Source organism: Polypterus senegalus, chromosome 5 (genome assembly GCF_016835505.1).
Source record: "Polypterus senegalus isolate Bchr_013 chromosome 5, ASM1683550v1, whole genome shotgun sequence".
Lineage (NCBI taxonomy): Eukaryota > Metazoa > Chordata > Cladistia > Polypteriformes > Polypteridae > Polypterus > Polypterus senegalus.
The window spans coordinates 3,644,127-3,658,358 of NC_053158.1; positions in this window are offsets into that span (position 1 = coordinate 3,644,127).

A 14,232-nucleotide genomic window follows, 5' to 3' on the forward strand; every position below is an offset into this window, starting at 1 on the left:
TCGTCAAATGCTCTGGTTTTTGATCGTTTTTTTGTGTCCGCTAGACATCATATGGGGCAATTCCCCAATTCTTTTTGCTTTGTGAACTTCTTTAATTCTTATTACAGTAGAAAAGTGCAAAGTGCCACATGTGGGCAAAATGAATGTCAAAAACAAATACAATAAAGGAGACACACTGACCTATGGGATGTGACAGCCGAAAAAAGATGTAGGGGTTTATGGTGATGCAAGAGTTTTATCATCTAAGTGACGTACAGGAGCAGTTCAGAAGGCAAATAAATGTTTGGTTTGTAAGAACGACAAAACACAAAGGACAAAGATTTGAGGATGCATCCCGCCCATATACTGTGAAATAATGTGCAGTCCCTGAATTGGCCACACAGCCCCACAGCATGATGGGACCTCCACCACATTTGACAGGAGGTAGCAGGTGTTTTTCTTGGAATGCGGTGTTCTTCTTCCACCATGCTAAGCCCTTTTTGTTCTGACCAAATAACTCCATTTGTGTCTCATCAGCACAAGCACTTTGTTCTAAAATGACTCTGGCTTGTCTAAATGAACATTTGATACAACAAGCTACTCTGTTTGTGGTGTGAGTGCAGAAAGGGCTTCTTTCTTATCACCCTGCCATACAGATGTGCTGAATTGTAGAATGATGTACAGATACACCATCTGCAGCGAGATGTTCTCGCAGGTCTTTGGAGGTGATCTGTGGTTGTCTGTCACCATTCTCACAATCCTTCCTCTCCATATGTCGCTCCTGTATTTTTCTTGGCCTGCCAGACCTGCTGGGTTGGTTTAACATCAACTGTGCCTGTGGCCTTCCATTTCCTGATTCCATTCCTTACAGTTGAAACTGACAGTTTAAACCTCTGAGATGGCTTTTTGTAGCCTTCACCTAAACCAGGAAACTCCACAATCTTTGTTTTCAGATCTCTGGAGAGTTGCTTTGAGGATCTCATGCTGTCTGTCACTCTTCAGAGGAGAGTCAAAGGGAAGGAAGCACAACTTGCAATTGACCACCTTAAATACCTTTGACCACTCATGATTGGACACTCCTGTCTATGAAGGTCAAGGCTTGACGAGCTCATCATAACAAGTAATCAGCATTGAGCAGTGACAGGCATTCAAATCAGCAAAGTGACAAGGGGACCCACATTTGTGCACAGCCAGTTTTTCACATTTGATTTAATTTCATATAACTAAATACTGCAAAACTAAAAATCTTTGTTCGGAAAAACCCGCAGTACTCCTAGGAAATAAAAGACATACCACTGTTATCTTTATTGTTGAAAGGAGAGTCAATTATTATGCAGGCTGAGAGGGGGTCACAAACTTTTTCATGTGATGTATCTTAATTTTAGTGTAACCCTGATACTCTGTATATGTACTTAATTATCATTATCATTCATGGTGGCTCTTCAATCCGTACTCACCTCTACTTTCTCTGCTGCTCTTTCTGGATTTCTGTGGTGTTGATCTGCGCCACCACCACCTAATCAAAACACCGTGATGTCCCTCCATTGATGGATTAAAGGCCAGAAGTCCACATGACTGTCATCATCAGGTTCTTCCATGTGAACCCTGAATACAATGAGGACTGATTGAGGTCATTATGTCAGGTAGAATGCCCAGAGGGTGCTGGCCGGGTGGTCTCGTGGCCTTGGAACCCCTGCAGATTTTATTTTTTTCTCTAACCGTCTGGAGTTTTTTTTTTTGTTTGTTTTTTCTGTCCTCCCTGGCCATTGGACCTTACTTTTATTCTATGTTAATTAGTGTTGCCTAATTATATTTCGTATATATATATATATATATATATATATATATATATATATATATATATATATATATATATATATATATATATATATTGTCATTTTTCTCTTTCTTTATCCTGTAAAGCACTTTGAGCTCCAACATTTGTATGAAAATGTGCTCTAGAAATAAATGTTGCTTGTCACATCTGTGACAAGTAACTTTGTAAGAAGTGCTGAAAACAAATCGAGGGACATTATTAAGACTAAATAACACACTATTGAGACCACATCTGGAGTGTTGTGTGCTGTTAGGGTCACCACACCAAAAGAAAGACAAAGCAACACTTGAGGCTTTGCAGAAGAGAACAACCAGGTGCATCTTGGGGCTTAAGGAGATGTCCTATTGTGAAAAACTGTTAAGTTAGTTTTGAGAAGGGGACACAGTGAGGGGACCTAATCCAGATCTTCAAGATCCTTAAAGGCATTGATAAAGTAGATCCAGCAGAATTTATGGTGAATCACGTACTCGAGGACATCACTGAAAATTGAGGGCATGGACTGAAGCCAGGAAGAACTTTTTTTCCTCAATGTATTGTGGGCATCTGGAACAAATTACACAGATAGAGAGTTGAAGCAGAGACCTTCACAACTCTTAAGAAGAATCAGGATGAGATGTTGGGGACAGCTCACCTATTAGTTAAAAAAAGAGGTTTGATGGACCGAATAGTCTCCTCTCACTTGTCTAATTTTTTTTTAGGTTCTTACGTTGGCCAGATATCGTGAAAAACTCTCAACCTGGAAAACGGTGAAGAAGCTCAGGATGCGGAGCCAGAATTGCCCTTAGAGAACGGGGTGGTATGTTACAAGTGAAAAGAAGTGACACTTAAACAGACCCGAGAGATACAAGACGTCAACTGTAATCTGTGAACACAAAAAAATATAAAGCCATAAGCAGTAAATTCAAAAACTACTAAGGATGCAAAGATTTATACGAATCTTGGATGATTTGGTCCACATGGTGCTGGCTTTGTAAAATGTTGTGCTAATGACATGCAGCATCCAGGGACAGCTTCCTAGCAACACGGTGGCACCTACAAGGAAAACAAAATGTCACCGTGAGAGGACGTGAACCGCGTTTAACAAAGGAGGCAAAAGACGAAGGTCGCCAACCGGATTCCTTGGCCTCAGAAAATCGCAAAATCACACACAAGTAATTCTTAGAGGTCAAGAAACAGTTGGAAAAATGCAATTTACAAGGCAGAACACGACAAGTGGAGGTAAGTGGGGTCAAAACGGGGCAAGAGAGCCGCGATGACTCAGGCAAGAGACGACGGATAAAGTGAGGTGGGATCAGACGCTTGAGCTCCTTCCTGTTTCCTTTTGTTTAGCCATAGTTTTCGAGTTTATTCCCATTTGCTCCTTATAATATTGTTTGTTTGGATTTTTTTTAATTAATTTTTTTCCTAAAAGATTTCTAGTTTCTGCACTCTATTTGTAGCCAATTACTGAACCGTGAAATTGATTTTATACGACAACTGCTTGGTCACTGAGCAGACTCGCCCAATAATGACTCGCCGAGTATTAATCACGAGTTTTAGCTGACAGCTAAAGGTTTTGTTAAAATAGTTTGGATTGAGGCCGTTGAGATAACATATCATTTCCTAACGGAGACCTAATGTGCTTTTTACACGTTAATGTTGTGTTGCTTTTGTCTAATTGATTTTCTCATTTTTGCAGGGTTACGGTAAAGAGCAAGCTTTTATTTAATTATGTCTCTTAGCCATACACTGTCATTTACATATAATTTACTAGCAAATACTGCTTTTTAATATAAATTATTTTTGTCGGCAGACCTTCGAGACATGGGCTGGAAAAAAAGATTGGATTGTTGTGTCCGAGGAGGCCCAAAATGCAGCCTAAGTCAGCCTGAGAGACAGAGACAAAGCTGGAAGGCAATAGATAGATAGATAGATAGATAGATAGATAGATAGATAGATAGATAGATAGATAGATAGATAGATAGATAGATAGATAGATAGATAGATAGATAGATAATACACTATATGATGCATAGATAGATAGATATGAAAGGCACTATATAATAGATAGATAGATAGATAGATAGATAGAAAATACACTATATAATAGATAGATAGATAGATAGATAGATAGATAGAAAATACACTACATGATAGATAGATAGATAGATAGATAGATAGATAGATAGATAGATAGATAGATAATACACTATATGATGCATAGATAGATAGATATGAAAGGCACTATATAATAGATAGATAGATAGATAGATAGATAGATAGATAGATAGATAGATAATACACTATATGATGCATAGATAGATAGATATGAAAGGCACTATATAATAGATAGATAGATAGATAGATAGATAGATAGATAGATAGATAGATAGATAGATAGAAAATACACTACATGATAGATAGATAGATAGATAGATAGATAGATAGATAGATAGATAGATAGAAAATACACTACATGATAGATAGATAGATAGATAGATAGATAGATATGAAAGGCACTATATGATAGATAGATAGATAGATAGATAGATAGATAGATAGATAGATAGATATGAAAGGCACTATATGATAGATAGATAGATAGATAGATAGATGTGAAAGGCACTATATTACCAATATAAGAGGCTCAAACATTTAAAGTTGTGTATTCACAAGACGTATCCACTGTTGTGCAGCCTCGCTAATAAGAGACCCCTAAAGATCTGCTATCACGAATGGTTGACTTTCAAAAATCTGGCAGTTGGGTACAAAGCCACTTCATAGAGTTTAGATGCTCCTCACCCCGCAGTTTGACAAACAGTACAAATGGAGATGATCAGGCACTCTACTCTGAGGTGTCTGCTCTTCATAGAGGTGAACAGCAAGCCAGGATGACTTGAATTGCTGAACGATGAGTGAGGTACAAAAGACACCCAGAGAAACAGATAAAGGATTGACAAAACCCTTGGGACAGGTGAACATCTCCATTTATGAGTCCACCACACACAAAACAAAACAGGTGTGGTGTCCGAGGAAGGAGGAAGGAGAAGCCACTGCCCTCCAAGATAACATCGCTTCACAACTGAAATTTTAAAGAGATCTTGACACCCCGCAGTACTATTGCAAAACAGTATTTTATGGGCTGATGAAACTGAGGTGGAATTGTTCTGGACAATTGTGCAGCAGTAAGATCGGTGAAACATGAAAACATCATCCTAACGATGAAGTATGGCAGAGAGAATATCCTGATTTGGGGCTGCTTTGCTGCCTCGGGGGCACTTGGACCACTTCTAATGATTGAATTCATTGCCGAGTCTATCGAGGTACCCTACTGGATAATGTCAGGGTGTTTGTCCACCAGCTGAAGCTCAGTAGAACAGGTACATCTACCTTTGAATATTTTTAAAAAAATTATCTGCTTTCCGGATTGATCCAGATCTGATCTCTGCAGAGATGTTATGGAATGAACTTTAGAGCAACATCAACACCAGACATCCTAACAAGATGGCCGAGCCCAAGCAGTGCTCCAAACATAGGCTGCGCTGGTCTGACCCTCTTGCTGCCAGAGGAGCTTCCACCAGTAATTCAACCCAAGGGTTCACTTTGTCTTTCCACAGCACTCTGTAAACCTTTGATGAGTGCGTTCAATAAAGACATGAAAGATGAGAACCGTTTGTGTGTTGTACTTGTGACTTACATGAAGATCAGATCTCATTTTAGGACCAGATATGGCAAAAAAAAACGGCCATACCAAAAGGATCGCCATACTTTTTCTTGCCACCGTATGCGTGATTGGTACCTGCCTGGTGCCCAGTGCCGCAGGGACCCCTCTTTGAAACCTATCCAGAGAACTGGACTAAACTAGTTAGACATGGATGATTGTTGTCTTAGTCAGAGAGCACTTTGAGAAGCAGACAGGCTCTAATGTTCTGAAGGCGTGAGCAGCCCGTGGTGCTGCCTACGTTGTTCTGCAGCTGGCTCTCCAGCTACCACTGCCACAGCCATGAAGCAGGTGTGGATTGATGAGAAATATGTGCAGTTGTCCAATCTGTGCCAGGATAAAAAATCTCACTTTTATAAAATAAAAATGTGTTATTGTTCTGCAGTTTGAAAAAATATGCTGCCCGCAAAACTGAGATTGATTTTTTTTTTCCTAAACGTATCAGTTCCCCGCTTTATTTCATGTCTCAGTTGACTTTTCAGACTTATAAATATAACTACAGCCTGTCATCAAATTGACGCACAAAACAAATCAATAGTGCCATACGCCAAAGGAGAGAATAGCTTGTTGCAGCAGTGACTCCCTGAACTCCAGGGTGAGCCAAAATAAAGTACCCCATTTCTCAAGGTCACTGTGCCAGGTGGTTTGGGGTGGCTGGGGGGGTCACTTGTAGTTTTCACTTGGCAGGCCACATGCTTTGGTCCGGTGCGCAGTGTTGCTTTCACTGTCGAAGCGTTCTTCATAAACGACAAATCCATCATCGCTACGCAATGCGCCTTTCGAATGCCCTTCAGCATTCCTACTAATGGTGACTTCCCAAATCGGAAAACAATACTAAATTTAGACAGACGGGTATAACAACATTGGACCTGGGTTCACTTTCCAGATCCTCCCTGCGTGGAGTTTGCATGTTCTCTCCGTGTCTGCGTGGGTTTCCTCCCACAGTCCAAAGACATGCAGGTTAGGTGCATCGGCGATCCTAAATTGTGTGTTGGCTGGGATTGGCTACAGCAGACCATCGTGACCCTGTAGTTAGGATATAGCGGGTTGGATAATGGATGGATGGACAGGAAAGGCACTTTAATATTTTAGATGTATATGAAAAGCACTGTGTGCAAAAGAAACATAGATGTAAAGGCTCTATACACAAAAACAGACAGATAGATAGATAGATAGATAGATAGATATGAAAGGTGCTATATAATAGATAGATAGATAGACAGATAGACAGATAGATAGATAGATAGATAGATAGATAGATAGATAGATAGATAGATAGATAGAAATGGTTAGGAGACCTGGGTTTGCTTCCCAGATTAGGTGCATTGGTGATCCTAAATTGTCCCTATTGTGTGCTTGGTGTGTGGGTGTTTGTGTGCCCTGCGGTGGGCTGGCACTCTGCCTGGGGTTTGTTTCCTGCCTTGCGCTCTGTGTTAGCTGGGATTGGCTCCTGCAGACCCCCGTGATCCTGTAGTTAGGATATAGCGGGTTGGATAAAGGATGGATGGATAGTATGACATTGACCTGAAAATCCCCAGGCTGCCCTCTGAAAACATCCAACGCTATAAGGGCGTCCATTTTGCATTTCTCCTAGACGTTCAGCGCCAAGGGCATTTCCAACGCATCTTTGATTTTGCACAAGGACCTTAATTTCCATCCATACTAAAATAATGGCAGTGCAGGAACTCACTGAGAGTAGATGGGGAGAGTCGCAGAGAGTTGTGCGCCAGCATTCTGCAAACCGTTCATCGAGATGCCATCGCCATTTGACGTCAGTGACGAGGCACATTTCCATTTGAATGGCTGCGTAAATAAGCAAAACTTTCACTATTGGGCTGAAACCAACCCTCGAGAACTTCAACAGAGACCCCAGCACAGTGAGCACACATGTTACACTTTGGTGCGCCGCTACAAAATTTAACATTTAAGGCCCTTTTTACTTTTTTTGAGGAGAAACGGTCACTGTCACTTCAGAACGCTCCACTGAAATGCTGGAGAACTGGAAGAAATGGATGCATTTTGCAGGAGATATTTTCAGGGAAGTGGGATGATGCGGGTCTCTTCCACACTTCCCACATCCTTTTCTGGAGCCATTGAACCCGACACCGTTGGTAATGTAACCAGATGAGCAGAACAATGAGGACACCAAACGAAGCAAGCAGAAAGGTGCAAAAGTGCATTTATTTTAAAACAGTCAAAACCAAAAAGTGTTCAAACAAATAGTGCAGTGCAATCAAAGCGTCCATAAATAAATAATCCATAAAACCAGGGTGAAACAGTGGAGGTTAAAATCCAATGAATAATACATTAAAATGAGGTTAAAACGATGGCTGGAAGCAGTCCTTTAAAAACGAAACCCAGTGCCTTCTTCAACTGGCGGCTCCCCTATTTCTCCCATCCGGGCCTGCACCAGAGGAGTCTTCTCCTTCTCCTGTTGGTCTGGTCACCTTTCGGTATCTGTCACATTCGCCTGATCTCACTCTGTGCGATTTCTTATCTCAAGTCGAACATATATACACACTGACTTCAAAACCTTGAAGCCCTCATGGATGCTATTCACCACAAAATGGCCGAACGAGTCATGTGAGCATTCAGAAATCGTGTATCGCTAATGATGGCCACCAACGCCAAAAAATCTATTTTCTATCCCCTTTCTTGTGTCATAATAAAATTTATTTCATCTTGTGACATTTCTGTAGAATAAACATTTGAAATGTGGTATTTCTTTTTTGCTCACTCTGTAGATATCATCTCAGCAAATCCAAAATTTGTAAAGTCTACGGTTAGGACAGGTGATCCCAGGTTAGTTCTGATCTACCAGAACGAAGGCGCAGGAAACAAAGAAATTCTCAAAATGCCACAAGGAGACTCAAACCTTTAGACGCCATTGAAGCTGCCAAAAACAAATTCACAGGATAGGAGGAGAAACTTTTATTGTTAACATGCGTGGAGACCTTCAGCACAGAAAAGGCAATGACTCCCCGTGGGTTGAGAGCTTCTTCTCTTATCCGATGAACGGCTCCGTGAATTTGTCTTTGACCATATGGCGCTGTGAGAGGTGTTACAGCCTGTGCAGGAAAAAAACGTCAGGATTGCAATTGTCAAATTGACATTCATATCGTCATGCGTGGCTCACAAAGTTGCACAGGAGGTTTTCCATGAAGTAGAAACTTTATTGCTGGCCATGTAGATTCAAACACAAGTGGTGGTCCAGCTACACTGGGAACAGCTGTCTAACGTGACGCCTTGGACCCCGACTCCTACTCAAATGAACTTAAAGTCTTCCTCTTCAAGTGGCTCGGAAGCAGCGGCTGGAGCAGATGGAGCCTGGGGGAAGAGAGGACAGGAAAGTGAGACTTCAGGATGGCTGCAGCTCTGTCTTTTAAATGTTCGAAACCCTCATGCGGTGAGCCAGCAAACCTGCAGCTCTCCTTAGTGGTGTGTTTGTTTCCCATTGAGAAACTGTTTAAAAGGGGGTTTCTAAAGAACGGCCGCATCCCCCTGCGACAGTGGTCACAATATGTAGTAGAGAGACAGTAACGGCTCCACACATATTAAGAATACAGACCACCACTTGTCACACACGTGAGTAGTTTAGACAGTTGATGGGCTCGAATAACTGTGCTTCTACGCCGGACCAGGGGTTGGCGCTGTACTCTAAATCTTTCTCCTTTTGTTCCTCTGAAGACTAACAGAAGAGCTCACTTCTTAGAGACATCAATTCTGCTCCTGGTCCTGGCAATCTGCCTCCTATTGATGTCACTTCTCTCTGAACCCACCTTTTCCTGTCACCTGACTATATAATGGCCATCTTTCCTTTTTGTATCTCAGGTCTGGTTTGAAGTCACGTTTATGTAAAGACATATCGCCTTCATCTTACCTAATTGCCAAGTATACAGGGTTGCTACACCAAACTTTTTGTGTTTCTGATTTTACACCCTATAAATAAAAAGTTTCTTAAATAATATAAGAGAATTAACTTCACGTACTTTTAGGTTGTTGTTTTTTATTTCACCTTATACAATTTCTTATATTAGGAATATGTTAGTTTATGCATACCCCTTGGGGTCAGAGCCCAGGGTTAGCCATTGTACAGCATGCCCCTGGAGCAATTACAGGTTAAGGGTCTTGCTCAAGTGGCCAGCAGAGAAAGACCTCTTTTGGCAGTGATGGGGATTTGAAATGGCAACCTTCTGAATACCAGCGCAGATCCTTAGCCTCAGAGCCACCACTCCTGTCATCATTTAGGATGCGTACGCACAGAAATTCTTCCCCAGTCTGAACTGGTCTTCATGTCGGCCGTAGAGGTTACCTGACCACAGCACAAACAAGACACCATTGTTGATGTGGATGGTATCTTTAAATCTCTGATAATTTGCCTTGCCCTGTTCCAACATTGCAGATATCCTGGAGGTTAACACACTTCTGATGAATGATGCGTTGGCTGAAAGTCCTCTGTGTTAGTGTGTTATAGAGATGAAGCTTGCCAGTCGTGTCCAGTTAATTCATTTAAAATAACATCAAGTTACATTTTGAAGGTCCCTAAAGTCCTCTTGTCCACCACACTACTTGGTCACTTATTCTAAGTGTTTGTGGTTCTCTGAGGAAAGAAAAACTTCTCGATGTTTGTGTGAAATCTCCCCTTAACAAGTTTCCAACTACGTCCCCGTGTTCTTGATGAACTCATTTTAAAATAACAGTCTTGACCCACTGGACTAATTCACTTCATCATTTTAAACACTTCAGTCAAGTCTCCTCTTAATCTTCTTTTGCTTAAACTGTAAAGGCTCAGCTCTTTTAATCTTTCCTCATAACTCATCCCCTGTAGTCCTGAATCAGCCTAGTTGCTCTTCTCTGCACCACCTCTTGTGCTGTTATGTCCTTTTTGTAGCCTGGAGACCCAAACCGCACCCAGGACTCCAGATGAGGCCTCACCCGTGTGTTATAAAGATTGAGCAGAACCTCCTGTGACTTGTACTCCACACATCAAGGCGCTATATAACCTGATATTCTGTTAGCCTTCTTAATGGCCTCTGAATAATGCCTGGCAGTTGATGGTGTCGAGTCCACAACGACTCCTAAATCCTTCTTGTAGGAGATACTCTTAATTTTTACTTCTCTCATTGTGTGTTCAAACCTTACATTTTTACTACTTACATGTAATTCTTTACAGTTACTGCCATTAAAATTTCATGTGCCACAAATTCCCCCAAACCTTTTTTGCTGTCCAAGTCCCGGAATCAGCGTAGTCACTTTTCTCTTGACCTTCCCTTGTGCTGCTATGTCCTTTTTGTAGCCTGAAGACCAAAACTGCACCGAGGACTCCAGATGAGGCCTCACCAGTGTGTTATAAAGGTTGAGCAAAACCTCCTGTGACTTGCACTCCACATGTCAAGGTGCTATATAACCTGATATTCTTTCTTAATGACTTCTCAACACTGTCTGGCAGTTGAGAGTGTCGACCTGAAGCTGGATTTTCTGCCAAAGGGGCTTCTATGAAGACCTCAATTAAGTATCTGAATACTTCAAGGAAGGAGTTTTTCACTTTTAATGACTTTTCAGTCTGCTTGTTCATCACCTATTTATGCCGCTGACAGTGACAGGACTTGTGGTTTCTGTTTCATCTTTCAGACCACAGCTCTGCCGACGACACCCAACTGTAGTTATCAATAGCGCCTGATGACCCCGACTCTCTTGATTCACTGACCCCCAATGTCTTACTTGTGTTTCTGAATGGATGAGCAGTCATTTCCTCAAACTAAACAAGAAAAAAAAAACAGAAAGAAACAGGAAGAAGAAGCAGCAGCAGAAGAAAAAGAACAGAAGAGGAAGAACAGGAAAAATGAAGGAAGGAATAGAAAGAAAAAGAAGAAGAAATGAAGAGGGAGAAGGAGAATGAAAGAGAAAGATGAAGAATTAAAGAGGTAAAAGAAGATGAATGAAAGGGAAGAAGAAGATGAAGAAGAAAGGAAGGGAAAAAGAAGATGATGATGAAGAAGAAAAAGAATAAAGGAACAGGAAGAAAAAGAAGAAGAAAAAAGAAGAAGAAGAAGAAAGGAAGAGGAAGAAGAAGAAGAAGAAGAAGAAGAAGAAGAAGAAGAAAAAGATAGGTCAGATTATCTTGGGACATAACATGAGTGACCACAGCTCTGCCGACGACACCCAACTGTAGTTATCAATAGCGCCTGATGACCCCGACTCTCTTGATTCACTGACCCCCAATGTCTTACTTTTGTTTCTTAATGGATGAGCAGTCATTTCCTCAAACGAAATAAGAAAAAAAAACACAAATCTTAGGGATTGGAAAAAATGGATTTAATGAGGATATTAGAAATAAACTTGATCCATTAGGATTAAAACTCAAGCCGGAGGTAAAGAATTTAGGGGTAACCGTTGACTGTAATCTGAATTTTAAATCACATATTAATCAGATCACTAGGACAGCATTTTTTCACTTGAGAAATATAACAAAAGTTAGATCTCTTCTAACATTGTAAGATGCTGAGAAATGAGTTCACACTTTTGTTTTTAGTTGACTAGATTACTGCCGCCCACTCCTCTCAGGACCACCCAAGAAAGACATCAATCAGTGACAACGAGTGCAAAATGGAGCTGCCAGAATCTTAACTAGGAAAAGAAAATCCGAGCACATCACGCCAGTCTGAGCGTCACTGCACTGGTTACCTGTGCCATTTAGAACTGACTTTAAAATACTGCTTATGGTTTACAAAGCCTTCAATAATCTGCTCCATCCTCTATCTCTGAACGCCTGTCACCTTACACTCCAAGTCGTAACCTTAGATCTTCAAATGAGTGTCTGCTTAGAATTCCAAGAGCTAAACTTAAACTTAAGAGAAGTGGTGAGGCGGGTGGCCTTCTGCTGTTATGCACCTCAAATCTGGAATACCAGTTCACTGATAGAAATTTGCCAGGCTAATACAGTGGAGCACTTTAAAACGCTGCTGAAAGCTCATTACTTTAACATGGCTTTCTCATAGCTTCATTTTAGTGTAACCCTGACATTCTGTATATGCATTGAGTTATCATTTTTATCATGGCTCCGCACTCGACACTAACCCCTACTGCCTCTGCTGTTCTATGGAGGTGATCTGCACAGGGCTGTCTTAACAGTATCATAGACCCCCGGGCAAAGCAATTCAATGGAACCCCTACCTACACAACACCTCAGCAGGTCACAACATACATACTGTAGATTAGCATGGGGCCCCTATGCTCGTCGGGGCAACTGCCCAGCATGCCCATGCATTAAGACGGCCCTGGATCTGCGCCGCTACCACATGATCAGGGCACAATGCAGTCCTTACATTGATTGATTGAAGGCCAGAGGTCCATGTGACCATCATCATTGTCTAATTCTTCCACGTGAAGCCTGAAAACCATGAGTACTGATTGAGATCATTTATGTTAGGTAGAATGCCTAATGGGGGCTGGCCGGGTGGTCTTGTGGCCTCAAAACCCCTGCAGATATGCTTTGTTCTCCAGCCCTCTGGAGATTTTTTGTTTTTTCTGCTCTCTTGGCCATCAGACCTTACTTTATTCTTTGTTAGTATTGTGTAATCTCATTTCTATATTTTTCTTTTTTCTTTCTTCATCGTGTAAAGCACTTTGGGTTACATCATTTGTACAGAAAAAAGTGCTATTGAAATAAATGTTGTTGATGCTGTTGGTGTAGGTCCACTGACCAGACCTGTTAGCCTCAAACTCCTTAAATATAACGGGCAGGGTTATCCAGCTAATCTGCCAGTGTCTACTCCACTCACCTATCCAGGTAGACGCTGGCACGTTCACGCCACACACCGAGCAACTTTCTATTTAAAATCGAAACCCTGCCTGTCGCGAGCGCGTGCGCGCGTGTACATCATGGTCGGCCAACGACTGTCACACACACCGTAACCGTTGCTCCTGCAAGTAAACCTTACTTACTTAAAATACGGGCTCGCCTTCTCTTATTCAACCTTTCTTACAAATCCAAATGCCGGCATTTCCATCCAGGTGTGCCGCACCCGGAACCGCCCGAGACGGACAGGCTGCAAGAACACCGGCGCGTGAAGCTGATCACCTGCCTGGCGCAGAGGCTACCTACCCTACCTCGCAGCGCGCAGCGCGCACCCGCACAGACGGCTCCGTGTTATCGCGACAGCGCCTTCACCACGAAAACGGTAAACGCCCTTCTGTCTTATAAGAGACCATGAACAGTTCAGCGCTACTTTGACAGAAATTGGTAAGGCACGAGGTCACGCATTACAACAGGAGGAAGAGAAGCAGAAGAAGAAGCGCCCTGAGCATGGCGAAGACGCTATATAAATGAAATGTATTGTAACCTGCAGGCAGTACTTTCTAACCTTATCTGAGGGAACGGGTGGGCTGGAAGGAGCAGCGGACTGGGTCTCAAAACCGGCCCGGGTATCCGTCGAGTTAACGACAGAGGTGGCAAAAGTACACACGTTCTTTACTCAAGTAAAAGTACAGATACTTGCATAAAAAAAAGTACAAGTACTCATTCAACTTTTTTTACTTAAGTAAAAGTAAAAAAGGACAGGCTCTGAAATATACTCAGAATATAAAAGTAAAATAACAATTGTGCAAGCAGTTTCTCTTCAATGCTGACTGAAAACTCACAGTATACTGTCATATGAAAAAGTTTGGGAAGCCCTCTTAATTCTTTGGATTTTTGTTTCTCATTGGCTGAGCTTTC